The sequence below is a fragment of the Convolutriloba macropyga genome, unplaced genomic scaffold (assembly GCF_964194025.1).
Source record: "Convolutriloba macropyga unplaced genomic scaffold, txConMacr16.3 SCAFFOLD_441, whole genome shotgun sequence".
Taxonomy (NCBI): domain Eukaryota; kingdom Metazoa; phylum Xenacoelomorpha; order Acoela; family Convolutidae; genus Convolutriloba; species Convolutriloba macropyga.
Window position 1 is genome coordinate 91,495 of NW_027451123.1, and position 18,466 is coordinate 109,960.

General features: G+C 45.3%; 1 pseudogene; it reads right to left on the reverse strand.

Annotated features, from left to right (window-relative positions):
* Window positions 1-4,451: 4,451 nt before the first annotated feature.
* LOC142356417 (5.8S ribosomal RNA) lies at window positions 4,452-4,603 on the reverse strand (annotated as a pseudogene).
* Between the last annotated feature and the right edge of the window lie 13,863 nt (window positions 4,604-18,466).

Genomic DNA, 18,466 nt, shown 5'->3' on the forward strand with positions numbered 1-18,466 from the left:
CGTTGGGACTACTGTACCGAGGTACAGACTTTGGTTTTACCCAAAGTGGTTGGCGAACTTTTAAGGTGGTCAGCACACTTCACCGGACAGCCTTTGTTCTGGTATGACTCCGAAACCGTGGTTTTTAGTGGTTCGCCTTCCACGGACAGTCTTTGTTTTGGTGTGACTCCGAAACCGTGGTTTTAGTGGTTTGCCTTCCACGGACAGTCTTTGTTTTGGTATGACTCCGAAACCGTGGTTTGTTGAGTGGTTTTCCTTCCACTGGGCAAGTTTTTAAGGTTTGTCCATTCCGGGGACTATTGATGGTGTGCTTAGCTCAGCCACGAATGGCAGTTTCCAGCGAGACCTCGTGGAGGTTGCACACAGTCAACTAATCATCACAGTCCGGTTAAGAGAGTCATAGTTACTCCCGCCGTTAAGAGAGTCATAGTTACTCCCGCCGTTTACCCGCGCTTATTTGAATTTCTTCACTTTGACATTCAGAGCACTGGGCAGAAATCACATTGCGTCAACACCGTTTCACCAGCCATCGCAATGCTTTGTTTTAATTAAACAGTCGGATTCCCCTTGTCCGAACCAGTTCAGAGTTCGAGTGTTTTTTGTGCAACAGAATAGACCTAAAGCATATCAGCTAGCAGTCAAACCAAACGCCAACAACCCGAAGGCCATCGCACGCTTTAGCAGACCGAAGCGTCAAACTAAAGGCTTGTTACACCCACTCCTCAGAGCCAATCCTTCTTCCGAAGGTACGGATCTATTTTGCCGACTTCCCTTATCTACACTGTTCCAAGACCAGAGGCTTTTCACCTTGGGGACCTGATGCGGTAATCGGTACGATTCACTCTCCTGACATCTGCTAAGCCAAACTTTTATGTGCCACCAGGAACAATTGGGACACAGCAAATGCTGCTGTGCTCTTGCACGCTTCGAGCCTTATCTCTGATTGAATCAATTCCAAGGACTCTACAACGTGTTATAAAGAAAAGATAACTCTTCCCCAAGGTCCCAATGACAAAGTTCGACCTCAATGACGTTGCCGTCTCAATGCCAGGAGAGTAAGTTCGGGAATTTTAACCCGATGCTCTTTCGAGACTCAGCAGTTTTCAAGAAACCACTATTCAAGACTTTGGCATTAGCCTGTCTTTTAGAATCGACTAACTCATGTGCAAACGCTGTTCACATGAAAGCCTTTCCCGCTTCAGTCCTCAAAGTTCTCATTTGAGTACTTGCTACTTCCACCAAGATCTGCTCCATTGATCGCTTCGCGCATACACTTGCGTGCATACTTTAGCGCAATCAATGTGTCCTCCTACACATGAATATCATTTTTGAGCTGGTGAGGCTCTTTTTCTCTAATCTAACTTGCGTTAGATATTGATATTCATGGTTGGGTATAGGCCACGAGCTCTAGTGCCATCCATTTTCAGGGCTGATTGATTCGGCAGGTGAGTTGTTACACACTCCTTAGCGGATTTCAACTTCCATGACCACCGTCCTGCTGTCAGTATCAATCAACACCTTTTGTGGTGACTCATGAGCAAGTAGTTAGGCGCCTTAACCCAACTTTTGGTTCATCCCACATCGCCGGTTCTGCTTACCAAAAGCGGCCCACAAAAAGCTTGCATTCATAGTCCAAGTGCAATTAAGTCACAAGGACATCTCACCGATTTATAGTTTGAGAATAGGTGAAGGAAAAATTTTCCCCCATTCCTCTAATCATTCGCTTTAACCGATGAAATTGCTTTGCGAAGATTTTTCAATCTTGCTCAAGCTTTTGCTATCCTGAGGGAAACTTCGGAGGAAACCAGCTACTAGATGGTTCGATTAGTCTTTCGCCCCTATGCTCAGGTCAGACGATCGATTTGCACGTCAGAACCGCTTCGGGCTTCCACCATGGTTTCCCGTGGCTTCGCCCTGCCCAAGCATAGATCACCATCTTTCGGGTCGTGTGCTACTTGCTCTGGATCAGTCATGCAATAAGAGCAAAACCGTCCGTGGTTGCGGGACACCGAATCGGCGCCCTCACCACACAAAGTAGTGCAATTCATAAAAATTACACTGTTCACTTTCATTTCGCGTGTGCGCTTTCAATGAGCGACAACACTTGCAAGCAACTCACACTCCTTGGTCCGTGTTTCAAGACGGGCTGTAGAGAGCATTGAATAGGAAGTTGAGGTCAGACAGGCAATCAAGATCAATTTATCTCATTTTGTTTAGAATCAACAAGAAGAATTCCGAGGAAAACTTCTGCTCGATTCATTAACAAGATTTGCCAAAAGACGACAACTACACTACTCGGTAGCCGAGAATATAATATCAAGGCATTGAGTATGGTAACGCTCACTCCAGTTCCCCTTCAACAGTTTCACGTACTTTTCACTCTCTCTTCAGAGTGCTTTTCAACTTTCCCTCACGGTACTTGTTTACTATCGGTCTCGCTTTATAATTAGCTTTTGGAGAGACATATCTCCAGCTTCGAGTTGCACTTTCAAACAACTCTACTCATAGGAATGAGCCATTATGACTGGTATCGAAAATGACCTTTACAGGATTTTCACCTTCTTTGATGCTACTTTCCAGTAGACATCAGGACAAATTCACCAGTCTAGCATCAAACCATACCGGACACCGAGAAATGTTGCCATTTCTCTTCCCGATGAGCTTTTCCCTGTTCATTCGCCATTACTAAGGGATTCTCAGTTGATTTCTTTTCCTCCCCTTACTGATATGCTTAAGTTAAGGGGGTTCTCTCGCCCAATTCAGGTTATGTAGTTGATTGTCTCTTAATTGGTTCACTGACCAATATGAGACAGAAACCGATTCAGCAGTTTTGTTCGCTACTACTATCAAACACAGGTCGAAGTTTCCATTCAGTCATTAATTCCAACTTTCAAATGTTGTTGTTTCAGCTTTCGCTTACTAGAAGCAACATAATACTCGCTGCAATACAGACCTCGGGAAACCCTCACCGTGAATAAGGTTCACTCACATATTTCACTACATTTTGCGTGGGATTGGAGATGAGGCTACTCGTTCTTGCTCAGTACTAGGCTGAAAATTAACGAAACTTCGTTACAAACGTTCACATGTTGATGTTTCCGCTTTCGCGTACTCGAAACAACATAATACTAGTCTTTGTAATTTAGTTTCATAATTTCAACTGTTCTCATGCAGAATTTTTGCTCATTCTTATCCCAAATTTTGACCTGGCTACTAGTTACACTCCTTGTACTTATTGCAAAATGACCACAAATTTCAACAGCTTTCACATGTTGCTGTTTCGGCTTTCGCTTACTACAGTCAACATAATACTCGTTGCAAAATAAGTGCTCGGCATCTGCAATTTTCCAAAGACGAAGTTTCGCCAGTTCAATTTTCGCTCGCCAATTATGGCTACTAATTCACACGGTACTGAGCTCAACAACATTAAATTTGTTCAGCAAGACTTTCACATGTTGATGTTTTGGCTTTCGCCTACTAGAAGCAACATAATACTCGTCTTGTTAGCTCATTCAATGAGAATAGCTTTTCCCGTTGAGAATTTTTGCCTTCAATTGGCGTTGTAGTGAGTTTGGCTACTCAGATCACCAAATACTTGTGACAATTCGAACCAGAAATGTTTTCAATTTTCACATGCTGATGTTTCGGATTCAACCTACTAGAAGCAGCATAATACTTGTATTCAACAATTTCTGTATCAAATCCCAGTTTTCTCTGGTGCATCTTTGCCAAACTATTCCAAACTGCCTGAGTCTGAATACCAATTACAGGTACTAGTAAATGCACGTTACTAAGGACTATATAGTTCTAGGTTACTGTACACAACGACGTTCACATGTTGATGTTTCAGCTGCCGCTTACTAGAAACAACATAATACTTATCGTGCATACCTTTCCATAACTTGTCCTTTTCAGATGCATTAGTTTCCCTTTGTCTTGGCTTCTACAGTCAGACTGGCTACTAGTAACAGCACAGTACTAATCACATATCGTTCTACAGTTTGCAGACAACTTTCACATGTTGATGTTTCAGCTTTCGCCTACTAGAAACAACATAATACTCGCTGTATACATTTGTAGTTCTCTATGTAACTTTCATGTGAAGAAGTTTCGCCAGTCTTTTTGACTGTCTCAAATCTGAGTCATGCTTAGGCTACTAGTTGCTTCATAGTACTTATCGCCTCGAGATCATTGAACAAAACTTGATTTTCACATGTTGCTGTTTCAGCTTCCGCTTACTAGAAACAACATAATACTAGTCTCATTAAGTTCCGTCTCTTTGCAATTTTCTTATGAAGAAAATTCGCCATCACAATGACTCCAGCAGTTCTTGATCAAGGAATGCAATCATTGATCAGAATGCTATTATTTGAATCGGTTCTGCTTTAAGTGTTCCAATTTTATTGGAAGCACCAACAATAGAACATCAATGTGTTCAATCGAGAGTTATATAACCCTGAATCGGACGCAGTCAACAGCCGAAGCCGAGACCGCCTTTTGCGTTAGAGAGGTCGGTAAACAAATCTTGCGATTCATACCGAATTAACACATATAGCTGTGCTCCTCTTCGTAAAGCGAGCCAAGTGATCCCCTGTTGAAGGATGTATTTGGACCAATCTAGTAGCATTTGGTTTCCAACAAGCTCTCCCAAGTTAGCTTACTTATTGGGCTTTTCAACCAATTCGGTTGGCTACAAGCATCATCAAAGTACTAGCCACAGTTTGATCGCAAAATTCTACGACTTTCACATGTTGATGTTTCGGCTTGCGCTTAGCCTACTATAAGCAACATAATACTAGTCATATCATAGAGCGTGATCAGCTTGTGACGTTCTCATGATGAAGTTTCACCAACAGTGTCTCACTTCGAGCTTAAATCCAGCTACTAGTAACTACACAGTACTGACTGCAACGATAACTTTTATCTATACCTTTCACATGCTGCGCTTTCGGCCAGGGCCTACTAACGTCAACATAATACTCGATATAAACTTTTGTTCATGATGCAGCTTCCCCATGCAGAAGTTTCGCCTTCAAATGCTCTCTTGGCCATATGACGTAAGAAAAGGTTACTAGTAACATCACAGTACTAGCCACAGTTTGATTGCAAAATTCTACGACTTTCACATGTTGATGTTTCGGCTTGCGCTTAGCCTACTAGAAGCAACATAATACTAGTCATATCATAGAGCGTGATCAGCTTGTGACGTTCTCATGATGAAGTTTCACCAACAGTGTCTCATTTCGAGCTTAAATCCAGCTACTAGTAACTACACAGTACTGACTGCAACGCTAACTTTTATCTATACCTTTCACATGCTGCGCTTTCGGCCAGGGCCTACTAACGTCAACATAATACTCGATATAAACTTTTGTTCATGATGCAGCTTCCCCATGCAGAAGTTTCGCCTTCAAATGCTCTCTTGGCCATATGACGTAACACAAGGTTACTAGTAACATCACAGTACTAGCCACAATTTGATCGCAAAATTCTACGACTTTCACATGTTGATGTTTCGGCTTGCGCTTAGCCTACTAGAAGCAACATAATACTAGTCATATCATGGAGCGTGATCAGCTTGTGACGTTCTCATGATGAAGTTTCACCAACAGTGTCTCATTTCGAGCTTAAATCCAGCTACTAGTAACTACACAGTACTGACTGCAACGATAACTTTTATCTATACCTTTCACATGCTGCGCTTTCGGCCAGGGCCTACTAATGTCAACATAATACTCGATATAAACTTTTGTTCATGATGCAGCTTCCCCATGCAGAAGTTTCGCCTTCAAATGCTCTCTTGGCCATATGACGTAACACAAGGTTACTAGTAACATCACAGTACTAGCCACAATTTGATCGCAAAATTCTACGACTTTCACATGTTGATGTTTCGGCTTGCGCTTAGCCTACTAGAAGCAACATAATACTAGTCATATCATAGAGCTTGATCAGCTTGTGACATTCTCATGATGAAGTTTCACCAACAGTGTCTCATTTTGAGCTTAAATCCAGCTACTAGTAACTACACAGTACTGACTGCAACAATAACTTTTATCTATACCTTTCACATGCTGCGTTTTCGGCCAAGGCCTACTAACGTCAACATAATACTCGATATAAAATTTTGATCATGATGCAGCTTTCCCATGCAGAAGTTTCGCCTTCAAATGCTCTCTTGGCCATATGACGGAACACCAGGTTACTAGTAACATCACAGTACTAGCCACAGTTTGATTGCAAAATTCTACGACTTTCACATGTTGATGTTTCGGCTTGCGCTTAGCCTACTAGAAGCAACATAATACTAGTCATATCATAGAGCGTGATCAGCTTGTGACGTTCTCATGATGAAGTTTCACCAATAGTGTTTCATTCGAATTGGTTCTGCTTTAAGCTCTCCAATTGTTTTGGATGAACCAGTTTTGCCCTTCGAAGCCACTTTTGTGAGCTTTTGTGGGTCTTTACCAAGAGGATATACCTCAAGGCCTCTTTCAATTCCTTTAAGTTCTTTCAACTCCTTTACAGTTTCTAGGTTCACATAGCTGCAAACCTTATTTCTAGTTTTAAGTCTGGCCAACTTGGGGAGAGTTGGTGCAGACCGTGACCAATTCTAGTAGGATGCCACAACAAGAATGTGATCAACTTAGCTTGTCGATGAACCTGCCCCACATTCAAACAACTCTATCGCCTTTTCCTCGTATAGTTATATGCGAGGGCCTCTCATAGAGAGCGCTGTTAGCAACCTTTTCCACATAGACGATAAAGTTGTGAGTGTTTTGCACATGGCTGTTGTCATCACCACGTGACGAGTCAACTCAGCTTGACTCTCTACACTCCGACAAGCTTTGCACATACGCCTTTAGTTCAGTATGTGTCTTTAATCTGACTCCGGTGCCTCAAGTCGGAAAAATTGTCAGATTATGATCATTATCGGTTAGTCATCCCGATGCAAGATCGTATCGTACTGTCTTTGTCTACCTCCAGATTCCGAAGAACAGGAGGAGACTCTCCCAGACCTACATATCTGGGAGAATGTTCAGAGGGCGAGAAGCTGTGGATTACTCTCCCCTAAGAACTGACTAAACTCTACCCTCGTCCAAGGTAAGTTTATTTTAGCTAGCCTTCTATGTAAAGGATCTGAGGCTAAGCTGTGTTTTTTCGAGCCTTTGGCTCGGAGCAAGTTCAGTGGGCGCCCCGAGTAGCTCAACTCTTTCCCACTGAACAGCGCAACGCTCTGTCACTCGCTGGGATTTTTGCGTGTCGGTTCTAACCACGCGACTTGTGGACCTTTTTAGGCCTTTCTCATTCACAAGTCTATAGCTGGGCTTCTATAACCCAGCTTCTGAGATCTAGATAGCTGCAGTTCTGCTAGGCTGCTTTTGCTAACTAGTCTCCCTTTAAGCAGTCCCTTGCCATGACTGCTGAACTATGTATCCACACAAGTAGTTTTTGAGCTCGATACATAATTCGAGATTGGTTGCCAAGCAATCTCTAGCGACAGAGCGTCATGCGCACTACAGACATGGCCTCTACCAGCAGCCATGCCCGAAGGAATCAATCACTGATCCTTCCGCAGGTTCCCCTACGGAAACCTTGTTACGACTTTTACTTCCTCTAGACAATTAAGCTCGATCCGCTTCATCCCGTTGCCGGAGACCGAAGTCCCAACAGTAGGAATTTGCAATTCTTGCTTAACTATCCAATCAGTAGTAGCGACGGGCGGTGTGTACAAAGGGCAGGGACGTAATCCCTATGAGTTGTTGACTCATAAGTACCAGGAATTCCTGGTTCACGTCTGCAAGTTACAACAGACGATCCCCTTGAAGCGCTGTACTTTTCTCTGATTGCCCAGTCCATTTCGGACCAAGGGCTGAGTACTCAATCTAAAAGTACACAGTGTAGCGCGCGTGCAGTCCAGAACATCTAAGGGCATCACAGACCTGTTATAGCCTCACTTCATCTGCGGTATTTAATTCCGCATAGTTCCTCTAAGAAGTGTTTGAATTCACATATAGTGAATTTCATTATTTAGATGGAGAAGATCTCGTTCGTTATCGGAATTAACCAGACAGATCACTCCACTAACTAAGAACGGCCATGCACCACCGCCCATATAATCATGAAAGATATTCAATCTGTCAATCCTTAAGATGTCTGGACCGGGTGAGTTTTCCCGTGTTGAGTCAAATTAAGCCGCAGGCTCCACTCCTGGTGGTGCCCTTCCGTCAATTCCTTTAAGTTTCGATTTTGCAACCATACTTCCCCCGGAACCAATAAACTTTGGTTTCCCGGTTAATCTCTTGCCAAGTCAAGATCGACTTTGACAAATTGTAGGTTGGTATAGTTTATGGTCAGAATTACGAGGGTATCTAATCCTCTTCAATACTCTGACTTTCGTTCTTGATTAATGAAAACATTCTTGGCAAATGCTTTCGCAGTAGTTTGTCTTGCCACGATCCAAGAATTTCACCTCTAACGTAGCAATACAAATGCCCCCGTCTGTTCCTTTCAATCATTACCGCACTCAGCCAACCGGCATCAATCGAGTAGCGGGTCATTCTCCATTATTCCATGCTTTATTATTCGATCCCAAAGGATGCTTTGAACACTCTAATTTTCTCAGGGTGAAAACACCGTTTCCACAGTTCGTCACATTTAAGTGCAAACTATTTCTTCGATGCGAAGGATGAGCGGAACGAGTCAACAGATTTAACTGAAGACCATGTTGCCGTTCTACTCAAACAGATCCAACTATGAGCTTTTTAAACGCAGCAACTATTGCATACGCTTGTAGAGGCTGGTATTACCGCGGCTGCTGGCACCAGACTTGCCCTCTACTCGTTCATCAATGGAGCTTTTAAGTCCATTCCATTCTGATTACAAACCATAAAGGTTCATATCATTATTTCTAGTCACTACCTCCTCGTGCGGAGAGTGGGTAATTTGCGTGCCTGCTGCCTTCCTTGGATGTGGTAGCCGTTTCTAAGGCTCCCTCTCCGGAATCGAACCCTGATTCCCCGTTACCCGTCACAACCATGGTAGTCCGTTACACTACCATCATAGGTTGATAGGTCAGAAATTCGGAAGTTCCGTCCCCAAGCCGAAGCTATCTGGGATCTTTCAGTTACTAGGACTCATCACGGGATGTGTCTGTACTTAGCAAATCACCCGGTGTAGTCTTGTAAAAGTCTCCGACAGTGTCGGACAATCAGCATGCATTAGCTGCAGGGTTACCGCAGTTATTCATTTAGCTTGCAAATCAACTAATAGATAGTAACTGATTTAATGAGCCATTCGCGGTTCCACTTTTTCAAGCTTCGCTTGCACATGCATGGCTTAGTCTTTCAGACAAGCATATGGCAACTGACAGGATCAATCAGTTTAATTGTACTTTGAACAATCTTTCGATTTGTTCGAATTTAGAAAGACATAGCCTTGCGGCCTCGTCAATCTTGCTTTGAGCTTTTTAAATCACGAAGAGTTTCAATGCATGCTTTGGCATGGCTACTAGTTACTACACAGTACTCTACACACTTAGAGTTACCCACGATTACACATTTCACATGCTGATGTTTCGGCTCGCGCGTACTAGAAACAGCATAATACTATGTGTACTGGTAGATAGCGCTCTGTGAGCATTTCCCATGAGCAGGTTTTGCCCTCCAAATCTCTGTTCTACTGTTACCAATACCGGCTAACAACTGTATCATACTAGGGAGAATTGACTCATGATTTAAAAACCAGATGTTCACATGTCGATGTTTCGGCTCTCGCCTACTAGAAACAACATAATACTAGTCTGTTAAAAATCTCAATCACGCCGCCTCTTCAGATACAGAAGTTTTACCTTTTATTGGTTAGAGAACAGCTTTCCAGCTGTCGACATGGTTACTAGTAACAACACCGTACTCAACACAAAAACTTTTCAACTTCACAACTTTCACATGCTGATGTTTCTGCTTTCGCATACTAGAAACAGCATAATACTTATTGTTTTGTCAAGTAATTTGTGTGTCTTTCCCATGTGAAGTTTCACCGGTCAACAATGTTTCCCTGACCAATTACGGCTACTAGTAGCTGTATAATACTAGGGAAAATGATTGAGGATTTAATATCAGATTTTCACATGTTGATGTTTCGGCTTTCGCCTACTAGAAACAACATAATACTAGTCTGCTAAGAAATCTCGCTCAAATTGCCTTTTCACATACAGAAGTTTCACCTTCTATTGGTTAGAGAACAGTTCTCAGCTGTCGACATGGTTACTAGTAACAACATCGTACTCAACACAAAAATTCTTCAACTTCACAACTTTCACATGCTGATGTTTCTGCTTTCGCGTACTAGAAACAGCATAATACTTATTGCTTTGTCAAGAAGTGTGTGTGTCTTTCCCATGCGAAAGTTTCACCGGTCAGCAATAATTGCCGTGTCCAATTAAGGTTACTCATAGCTGTATAATACTAGGGAAAATGATTGAGGATTTAATATCAGATTTTCACATGTTGATGTTTCGGCTTTCGCCTACTAGAAACAACATAATACTAGTCTGCTAATAAATCTCGCTCAAATTGCCTTTTCACATACAGAAGTTTCACCTCTTCTTGGTCACTGTACAGATGATGCTGTCTGTTCTTTATTTGGTTCTGCTTATTATAAGGAGGGGCATCACTCCTTCCTCCTTGGTTTGCATGCATTAAGCCTGCTTTGTGAAAAGCGTATCTTTCTAGCTTTTCTTCGCCTTACTCGAGTAGGACGATACAATCCAGACATTAGTCAGTCTTGGTGTAAAGTCACTGAGTATTATTCGGTTCTGCTTTATTCAGCAATATGCTGTATAATTGTTGTAATTTGCGAACATATTTGTTCTCAGTTCCGAACTACTAGCGACGACAGATTACCAGCGGTCATGAGCCATCAAGGTAGTTCTTTGGTGCATCAAGTAGAGAGGTGCCATCAAACAACACTTCCCTAATAATGCTACACACATAGAATTTGCTACAGTGCAGCTTTTTACTTTGCAAAATTTGCGCACAAATTTTGCATAGAATAAATGTTTTATCAAGATTTTTAGATCCCCTCCCTTGAGAGAACGTTACTCCTTTAAGTGAACACCCCGCGGCGTCCTGTTGTTATTGCTTATAACCATTTCGCAAGCCGGAGGCATAATGCACTACGCAAGCCGCTACTTTGGCACAGAGGCACCTAGTTTTACACCCGGGACTTCAGGTGGCCCAGTTTTACACCCAGTACAGCGGTGCCAGTTGGTAACCCGGTGGATCCTCGGAGACCAGACATGATCATAGATCAAACCCGATGTATGCTACTCCTGAACGTATAGTATCTCCACTGTGCAATGAAATTATCGTTCGTTTCGGGCCTTCCTATACGTTCAGCAGACAATCGCTAGGAATTCACCTCGTGACCCGTGGTGACCACACTGGATTTCAAGTTTATTGATTTGGACAGACCTGTCATTTATTTTGCTTTTCAGCTTCAGTTCTGCTCGATCTAGCTTGCCTAAGGCTTGATCTCGCTTTGCTCACCCCTGTAGGAGCCTCTACTAGTACCACTCGGAGTAATGGGGAATCCACCAGACCTAATCGATGAATGCCATCAAACAACAAACATCATACCCGGCTTCATCAGGCATATTTTATTACTTCCGAGAGGTACTTTAGTATCAGATCTTTCTCCATGCCTCTTATGAGGACCCGTCAGACCTTTCGGTTTATCGTTTAGCTTCAGTCCTGCTCGATCTAGCTTTCCCAAGGCTCGATCTAGCTCTATTCGCCCCACTAGAGGGCTCTCTAAGACCCCTCGGTCTTAGTGTTAGCTCCGGTACTGCTCGGTCGTGCTTGCTGAAGGCCCGACCCAGCTTTAGTTAGATTCTCGTACTTTCTCTTGGCCTCTCTAGGAGGACCAGACAGACCTCTCGGTCTATCGTTTAGCTTCAGTCCTGCTCGATCTAGCTTGCCCAAGGCTTGATCAAGCTCTATTCGCCCCGCTAGAGGGCTCTCTAAGACCCCTCGGTCTTAGTGTTATCTTCTGTAATGCCTAACCAAGCTTACTACAGGCCTTGGTCAGGTCTTTATCGGTCACCGATTAGTAACAGACCAATCATAGGGCCTTCCACCCTATCCGGGTTGAGGTCTTTAGTCCAGCCATATTTTGACAAGACACCTCTCCCTAATAATGCCCCACACATAGAATTACTGTCCATGCAGTATTTAACTTGTGTTTTTTTCTAAAATTTGATTTTCACTTTTTGGAGGTTCATTTGCTCCTCTGACACTCTTTCAGCTTCAATCTTACTCGATCTAGCTTTCCCAAGGCTCGATCTAGCTCTATTCGCCCCACTAGAGGGCTCTCTAAGACACTTCGGTCTTAGTGTTAGCTCCGGTCTTGCTCAATCGTGCTTGCTGAAGGCGCGATCAAGCTTTAGTTAGCTTCTCGTACTTCCTCTTGGCCTCTCTAGGAGGACCAGACAGACCTCTCGGTCTATCGTTTAGCTTCAGTCCTGCTCGATCTAGCTTTCCCAAGGCTCGATCTAGCTCTATTCGCCCTGCTAGAGGGCTCTCTAAGACCCCTCGGTCTTAGTGTTAGCTCCGGTACAGCTCGGTCGTGCTTGCTGAAGGCCCGATCAAGCTTTAGTTAGATTCTCGTACTTTCTCTTGGCCTCTCTAGGAGGACCAGACAGACCTCTCGGTCTATCGTTTAGCTTCAGTCCTGCTTGATCTAGCTTTCCCAAGGCTCGATCTAGCTCTATTCGCCCTGCTAGAGGGCTCTCTAAGACCCCTCGGTCTTAGTGTTAGCTCCGGTACAGCTCGGTCGTGCTTGCTGAAGGCCCGATCAAGCTTTAGTTAGCTTCTCGTACTTTCTCTTGGCCTCTCTAGGAGGACCAGACAGACCTCTCGGTCTATCGTTTAGCTTCAGTCCTGCTCGATCTGGCTTTCCCAAGGCTCGATCTAGATCTATTCGCCCTGCTAGAGGGCTCTCTAAGACCCCTCGGTCTTAGTGTTAGCTCCGGTACAGCTCGGTCGTGCTTGCTGAAGGCCTGATCAAGCTTTAGTTAGCTTCTCGTACTTTCTCTTGGCCTCTCTAGGAGGACCAGACAGACCTTTCGGTCTCTTGCTTAGCTTCAGTCCTGCTCGATCTAGCTTTCCCAAGGCTCGATCTAGCTCTATTCGCCCCGCTAGAGGGCTCTCTAAGACCCCTCGGTCTTAGTGTTAACTCCTGTAATGCCTAACCAAGCTTACTACAGGCCTTGGTCAGGTCTTTATCGGTCACCGATTAGTAACAGACCGATCATGGGGCCTTCCACCCTATCCGGGTTGAGGTCTTTAGTCCAGCCATATTTTGACAAGACACCTCCCCCTAATAATGCCCCACACATAGAAATACTGTCCATGCAGTATTTAACTTGTGTTTTTTCTAAAATTTGATTTTCACTTTTTGGAGGTTCATTTGCTCCTCTGACACTCTTTCAGCTTCAATCTTACTCGATCTAGCTTTCCCAAGGCTCGATCTAGCTCTATTCGCCCCACCAGAGGGCTCTCTAAGACACTTCGGTCTTAGTGTTAGCTCCGGTCTTGCTCAATCGTGCTTGCTGAAGGCGCGATCAAGCTTTAGTTAGCTTCTCGTACTTTCTCTTGGCCTCTCTAGGAGGACCAGACAGACCTCTCGGTCTATCGTTTAGCTTCAGTCCTGCTCGATCTAGCTTTCCCAAGGCTCGATCTAGCTCTATTCGCCCCGCTAGAGGGCTCTCTAAGACCCCTCGGTCTTAGTGTTAGCTCCGGTACAGCTCGGTCGTGCTTGCTGAAGGCCCGATCAAGCTTTAGTTGGCTTCTCGTACTTTCTCTTGGCCTCTCTAGGAGGACCAGACAGACCTCTCGGTCTCTTGCTTAGCTTCAGTCCTGCTCGATCTAGCTTGCCCAAGGCTTGATCAAGCTCTATTCGCCCCGCTAGAGGGCTCTCTAAGACCCCTCGGTCTTAGTGTTAGCTCCGGTACAGCTCGGTCGTGCTTGCTGAAGGCCCGATCAAGCTTTAGTTAGCTTCTCGTTTTTTCTCTTGGCCTCTCTAGGAGGACCAGACAGACCTCTCGGTCTATCGTTTAGCTTCAGTCCTGCTCGATCTAGCTTTCCCAAGGCTCGATCTAGCTCTATTCGCCCCGCTAGAGGGCTCTCTAAGACCCCTCGGTCTTAGTGTTAGCTCCGGTACAGCTCGGTCGTGCTTGCTGAAGGCCCGATCAAGCTTTAGTTGGCTTCTCGTACTTTCTCTTGGCCTCTCTAGGAGGACCAGACAGACCTCTCGGTCTATCCTTTAGCTTCAGTCCTGCTCGATCTAGCTTTCCCAAGGCTCGATCTAGCTCTATTCGCCCCGCTAGAGGGCTCTCTAAGACCCCTCGGTCTTAGTGTTATCTCCTGTAATGCCTAACCAAGCTTACTACAGGCCTTGGTCAGGTCTTTATCGGTCACCGATTAGTAACAGACCGATCATAGGGCCTTCCACCCTATCTGGGTTGAGGTCTTTAGTCCAGCCATATTTTGACAAGACACCTCCCCCTAATAATGCCCCACACATAGAATTACTGTTTATGCAGCTTTTCACTTGTGAAATTTTTAATTTTCGCAATTATTATAGAATAAGTGTTTGCGCAGCTTTTCATAGGTCGAGCTCTAGCTAGCTAGCTCAAGCTAGCTAGCTAGCTCAAGCTCAAGCTATCTAGCTCAAGCTCAAGCCAGCTAGCTCAAGCTCAAGCTAGCTAGCTAGCTCAAGCTCAAGCTAGCTAGCTAGCTCAAGCTCAAGCTAGCTAGCTCAAGCTCAAGCTAGCTAGCTCAAGCTCAAGCTAGCTAGCTAGCTCAAGCTCAAGCTCAAGCTAGCTAGCTCAAGCTCAAGCTCAAGCTAGCTAGCTAGCTCAAGCTCAAGCTAGCTAGCTAGCTCAAGCTCAAGCTAGCTAGCTAGCTCAAGCTCAAGCTAGCTAGCTCAAGCTCAAGCTCAAGCTCAAGCTAGCTAGCTAGCTCAAGCTAGCTAGCTAGCTCAAGCTCAAGCTAGCTAGCTAGCTCAAGTTCAAGCTAGCTAGCTAGCTCAAGCTCAAGCTAGCTAGCTAGCTCAAGCTCAAGCTAGCTAGCTCAAGCTCAAGCTAGCTAGCTCAAGCTCAAGCTAGCTAGCTAGCTCAAGCTCAAGCTCAAGCTAGCTAGCTCAAGCTCAAGCTCAAGCTAGCTAGCTAGCTCAAGCTCAAGCTAGCTAGCTAGCTCAAGCTCAAGCTCAAGCTAGCTAGCTAGCTCAAGTTCAAGCTAGCTAGCTAGCTCAAGCTCAAGCTAGCTAGCTCAAGCTCAAGCTAGCTAGCTCAAGCTCAAGCCAGCTAGCTCAAGCTCAAGCTCAAGCTAGCTAGCTAGCTCAAGCACAAGCTAGCTAGCTAGCTCAATCTCAAGCTAGCTAGCTCAAGCTCAAGCTAGCTAGCTCAAGCTCAAGCTAGCTAGCTAGCTCAAGCTCAAGCTCAAGCTAGCTAGCTCAAGCTCAAGCTCAAGCTAGCTAGCTAGCTCAAGCTCAAGCTAGCTAGCTAGCTCAAGCTCAAGCTCAAGCTAGCTAGCTCAAGCTCAAGCTCAAGCTAGCTAGCTAGCTCAAGCTCAAGCTGGCTAGCTAGCTCAAGCTCAAGCTAGCTAGCTAGCTCAAGCTCAAGCTAGCTAGCTCAAGCTCAAGCTCAAGCTCAAGCTAGCTAGCTAGCTCAAGCTAGCTAGCTAGCTCAAGCTCAAGCTAGCTAGCTAGCTCAAGTTCAAGCTAGCTAGCTAGCTCAAGCTCAAGCTAGCTAGCTAGCTCAAGCTCAAGCTAGCTAGCTCAAGCTCAAGCTAGCTAGCTCAAGCTCAAGCTAGCTAGCTAGCTCAAGCTCAAGCTCAAGCTAGCTAGCTCAAGCTCAAGCTCAAGCTAGCTAGCTAGCTCAAGCTCAAGCTAGCTAGCTAGCTCAAGCTCAAGCTAGCTAGCTCAAACTCAAGCTAGCTAGCTAGCTCAAGTTCAAGCTAGCTAGCTAGCTCAAGCTCAAGCTAGCTAGCTAGCTCAAGCTCAAGCTAGCTAGCTCAAGCTCAAGCTAGCTAGCTCAAGCTCCAGCTAGCTAGCTAGCTCAAGCTCAAGCTCAAGCTAGCTAGCTCAAGCTCAAGCTCAAGCTAGCTAGCTAGCTCAAGCTCAAGCTAGCTAGCTAGCTCAAGCTCAAGCTAGCTAGCTAGCTCAAGTTCAAGCTAGCTAGCTAGCTCAAGCTCAAGCTAGCTAGCTCAAGCTCAAGCTAGCTAGCTCAAGCTCAAGCCAGCTAGCTCAAGCTCAAGCTCAAGCTAGCTAGCTAGCTCAAGCACAAGCTTGCTAGCTAGCTCAAGCTCAAGCTAGCTAGCTCAAGCTCAAGCTAGCTAGCTCAAGCTCAAGCTAGCTAGCTCAAGCTCAAGCTCAAGCTAGCTAGCTAGCTCAAGCACAAGCTTGCTAGCTAGCTCAAGCTCAAGCTAGCTAGCTCAAGCTCAAGCTAGCTAGCTCAAGCTCAAGCTAGCTAGCTAGCTCAAGCTCAAGCTCAAGCTAGCTAGCTCAAGCTCAAGCTCAAGCTAGCTAGCTGGCTCAAGCTCAAGCTAGCTAGCTAGCTCAAGCTCAAGCTAGCTAGCTAGCTCAAGCTCAAGCTAGCTAGCTCAAGCTCAAGCTCAAGCTAGCTAGCTAGCTCAAGCTAGCTAGCTAGCTCAAGCTCAAGCTAGCTAGCTAGCTCAAGTTCAAGCTAGCTAGCTAGCTCAAGCTCAAGCTAGCTAGCTAGCTCAAGCTCAAGCTAGCTAGCTCAAGCTCAAGCTAGCTAGCTCAAGCTCAAGCTAGCTAGCTAGCTCAAGCTCAAGCTCAAGCTAGCTAGCTCAAGCTCAAGCTCAAGCTAGCTAGCTAGCTCAAGCTCAAGCTAGCTAGCTAGCTCAAGCTCAAGCTAGCTAGCTAGCTCAAGTTCAAGCTAGCTAGCTAGCTCAAGCTCAAGCTAGCTAGCTCAAGCTCAAGCTAGCTAGCTCAAGCTCAAGCCAGCTAGCTCAAGCTCAAGCTCAAGCTAGCTAGCTAGCTCAAGCACAAGCTAGCTAGCTAGCTCAAGCTCAAGCTAGCTAGCTCAAGCTCAAGCTAGCTAGCTCAAGCTCAAGCTAGCTAGCTAGCTCAAGCTCAAGCTCAAGCTAGCTAGCTCAAGCTCAAGCTCAAGCTAGCTAGCTAGCTCAAGCTCAAGCTAGCTAGCTAGCTCAAGCTCAAGCTAGCTAGCTCAAGCTCAAGCTCAAGCTAGCTAGCTAGCTCAAGCTCAAGCTAGCTAGCTAGCTCAAGCTCAAGCTAGCTAGCTAGCTCAAGCTCAAGCTAGCTAGCTCAAGCTCAAGCTCAAGCTCAAGCTAGCTAGCTAGCTCAAGCTAGCTAGCTAGCTCAAGCTCAAGCTAGCTAGCTAGCTCAAGTTCAAGCTAGCTAGCTAGCTCAAGCTCAAGCTAGCTAGCTAGCTCAAGCTCAAGCTAGCTAGCTCAAGCTCAAGCTAGCTAGCTCAAGCTCAAGCTAGCTAGCTAGCTCAAGCTCAAGCTCAAGCTAGCTAGCTCAAGCTCAAGCTCAAGCTAGCTAGCTAGCTCAAGCTCAAGCTAGCTAGCTAGCTCAAGCTCAAGCTAGCTAGCTAGCTCAAGTTCAAGCTAGCTAGCTAGCTCAAGCTCAAGCTAGCTAGCTCAAGCTCAAGCTAGCTAGCTCAAACTCAAGCTAGCTAGCTAGCTCAAGTTCAAGCTAGCTAGCTAGCTCAAGCTCAAGCTAGCTAGCTAGCTCAAGCTCAAGCTAGCTAGCTCAAGCTCAAGCTAGCTAGCTCAAGCTCAAGCTAGCTAGCTAGCTCAAGCTCAAGCTCAAGCTAGCTAGCTCAAGCTCAAGCTCAAGCTAGCTAGCTAGCTCAAGCTCAAGCTAGCTAGCTAGCTCAAGCTCAAGCTAGCTAGCTAGCTCAAGTTCAAGCTAGCTAGCTAGCTCAAGCTCAAGCTAGCTAGCTCAAGCTCAAGCTAGCTAGCTCAAGCTCAAGCCAGCTAGCTCAAGCTCAAGCTCAAGCTAGCTAGCTAGCTCAAGCACAAGCTTGCTAGCTAGCTCAAGCTCAAGCTAGCTAGCTCAAGCTCAAGCTAGCTAGCTCAAGCTCAAGCTAGCTAGCTCAAGCTCAAGCTCAAGCTAGCTAGCTAGCTCAAGCACAAGCTTGCTAGCTAGCTCAAGCTCAAGCTAGCTAGCTCAAGCTCAAGCTAGCTAGCTCAAGCTCAAGCTAGCTAGCTAGCTCAAGCTCAAGCTCAAGCTAGCTAGCTCAAGCTCAAGCTCAAGCTAGCTAGCTAGCTCAAGCTCAAGCTAGCTAGCTAGCTCAAGCTCAAGCTAGCTAGCTAGCTCAAGCTCAAGCTAGCTAGCTCAAGCTCAAGCTCAAGCTAGCTAGCTAGCTCAAGCTAGCTAGCTAGCTCAAGCTCAAGCTAGCTAGCTAGCTCAA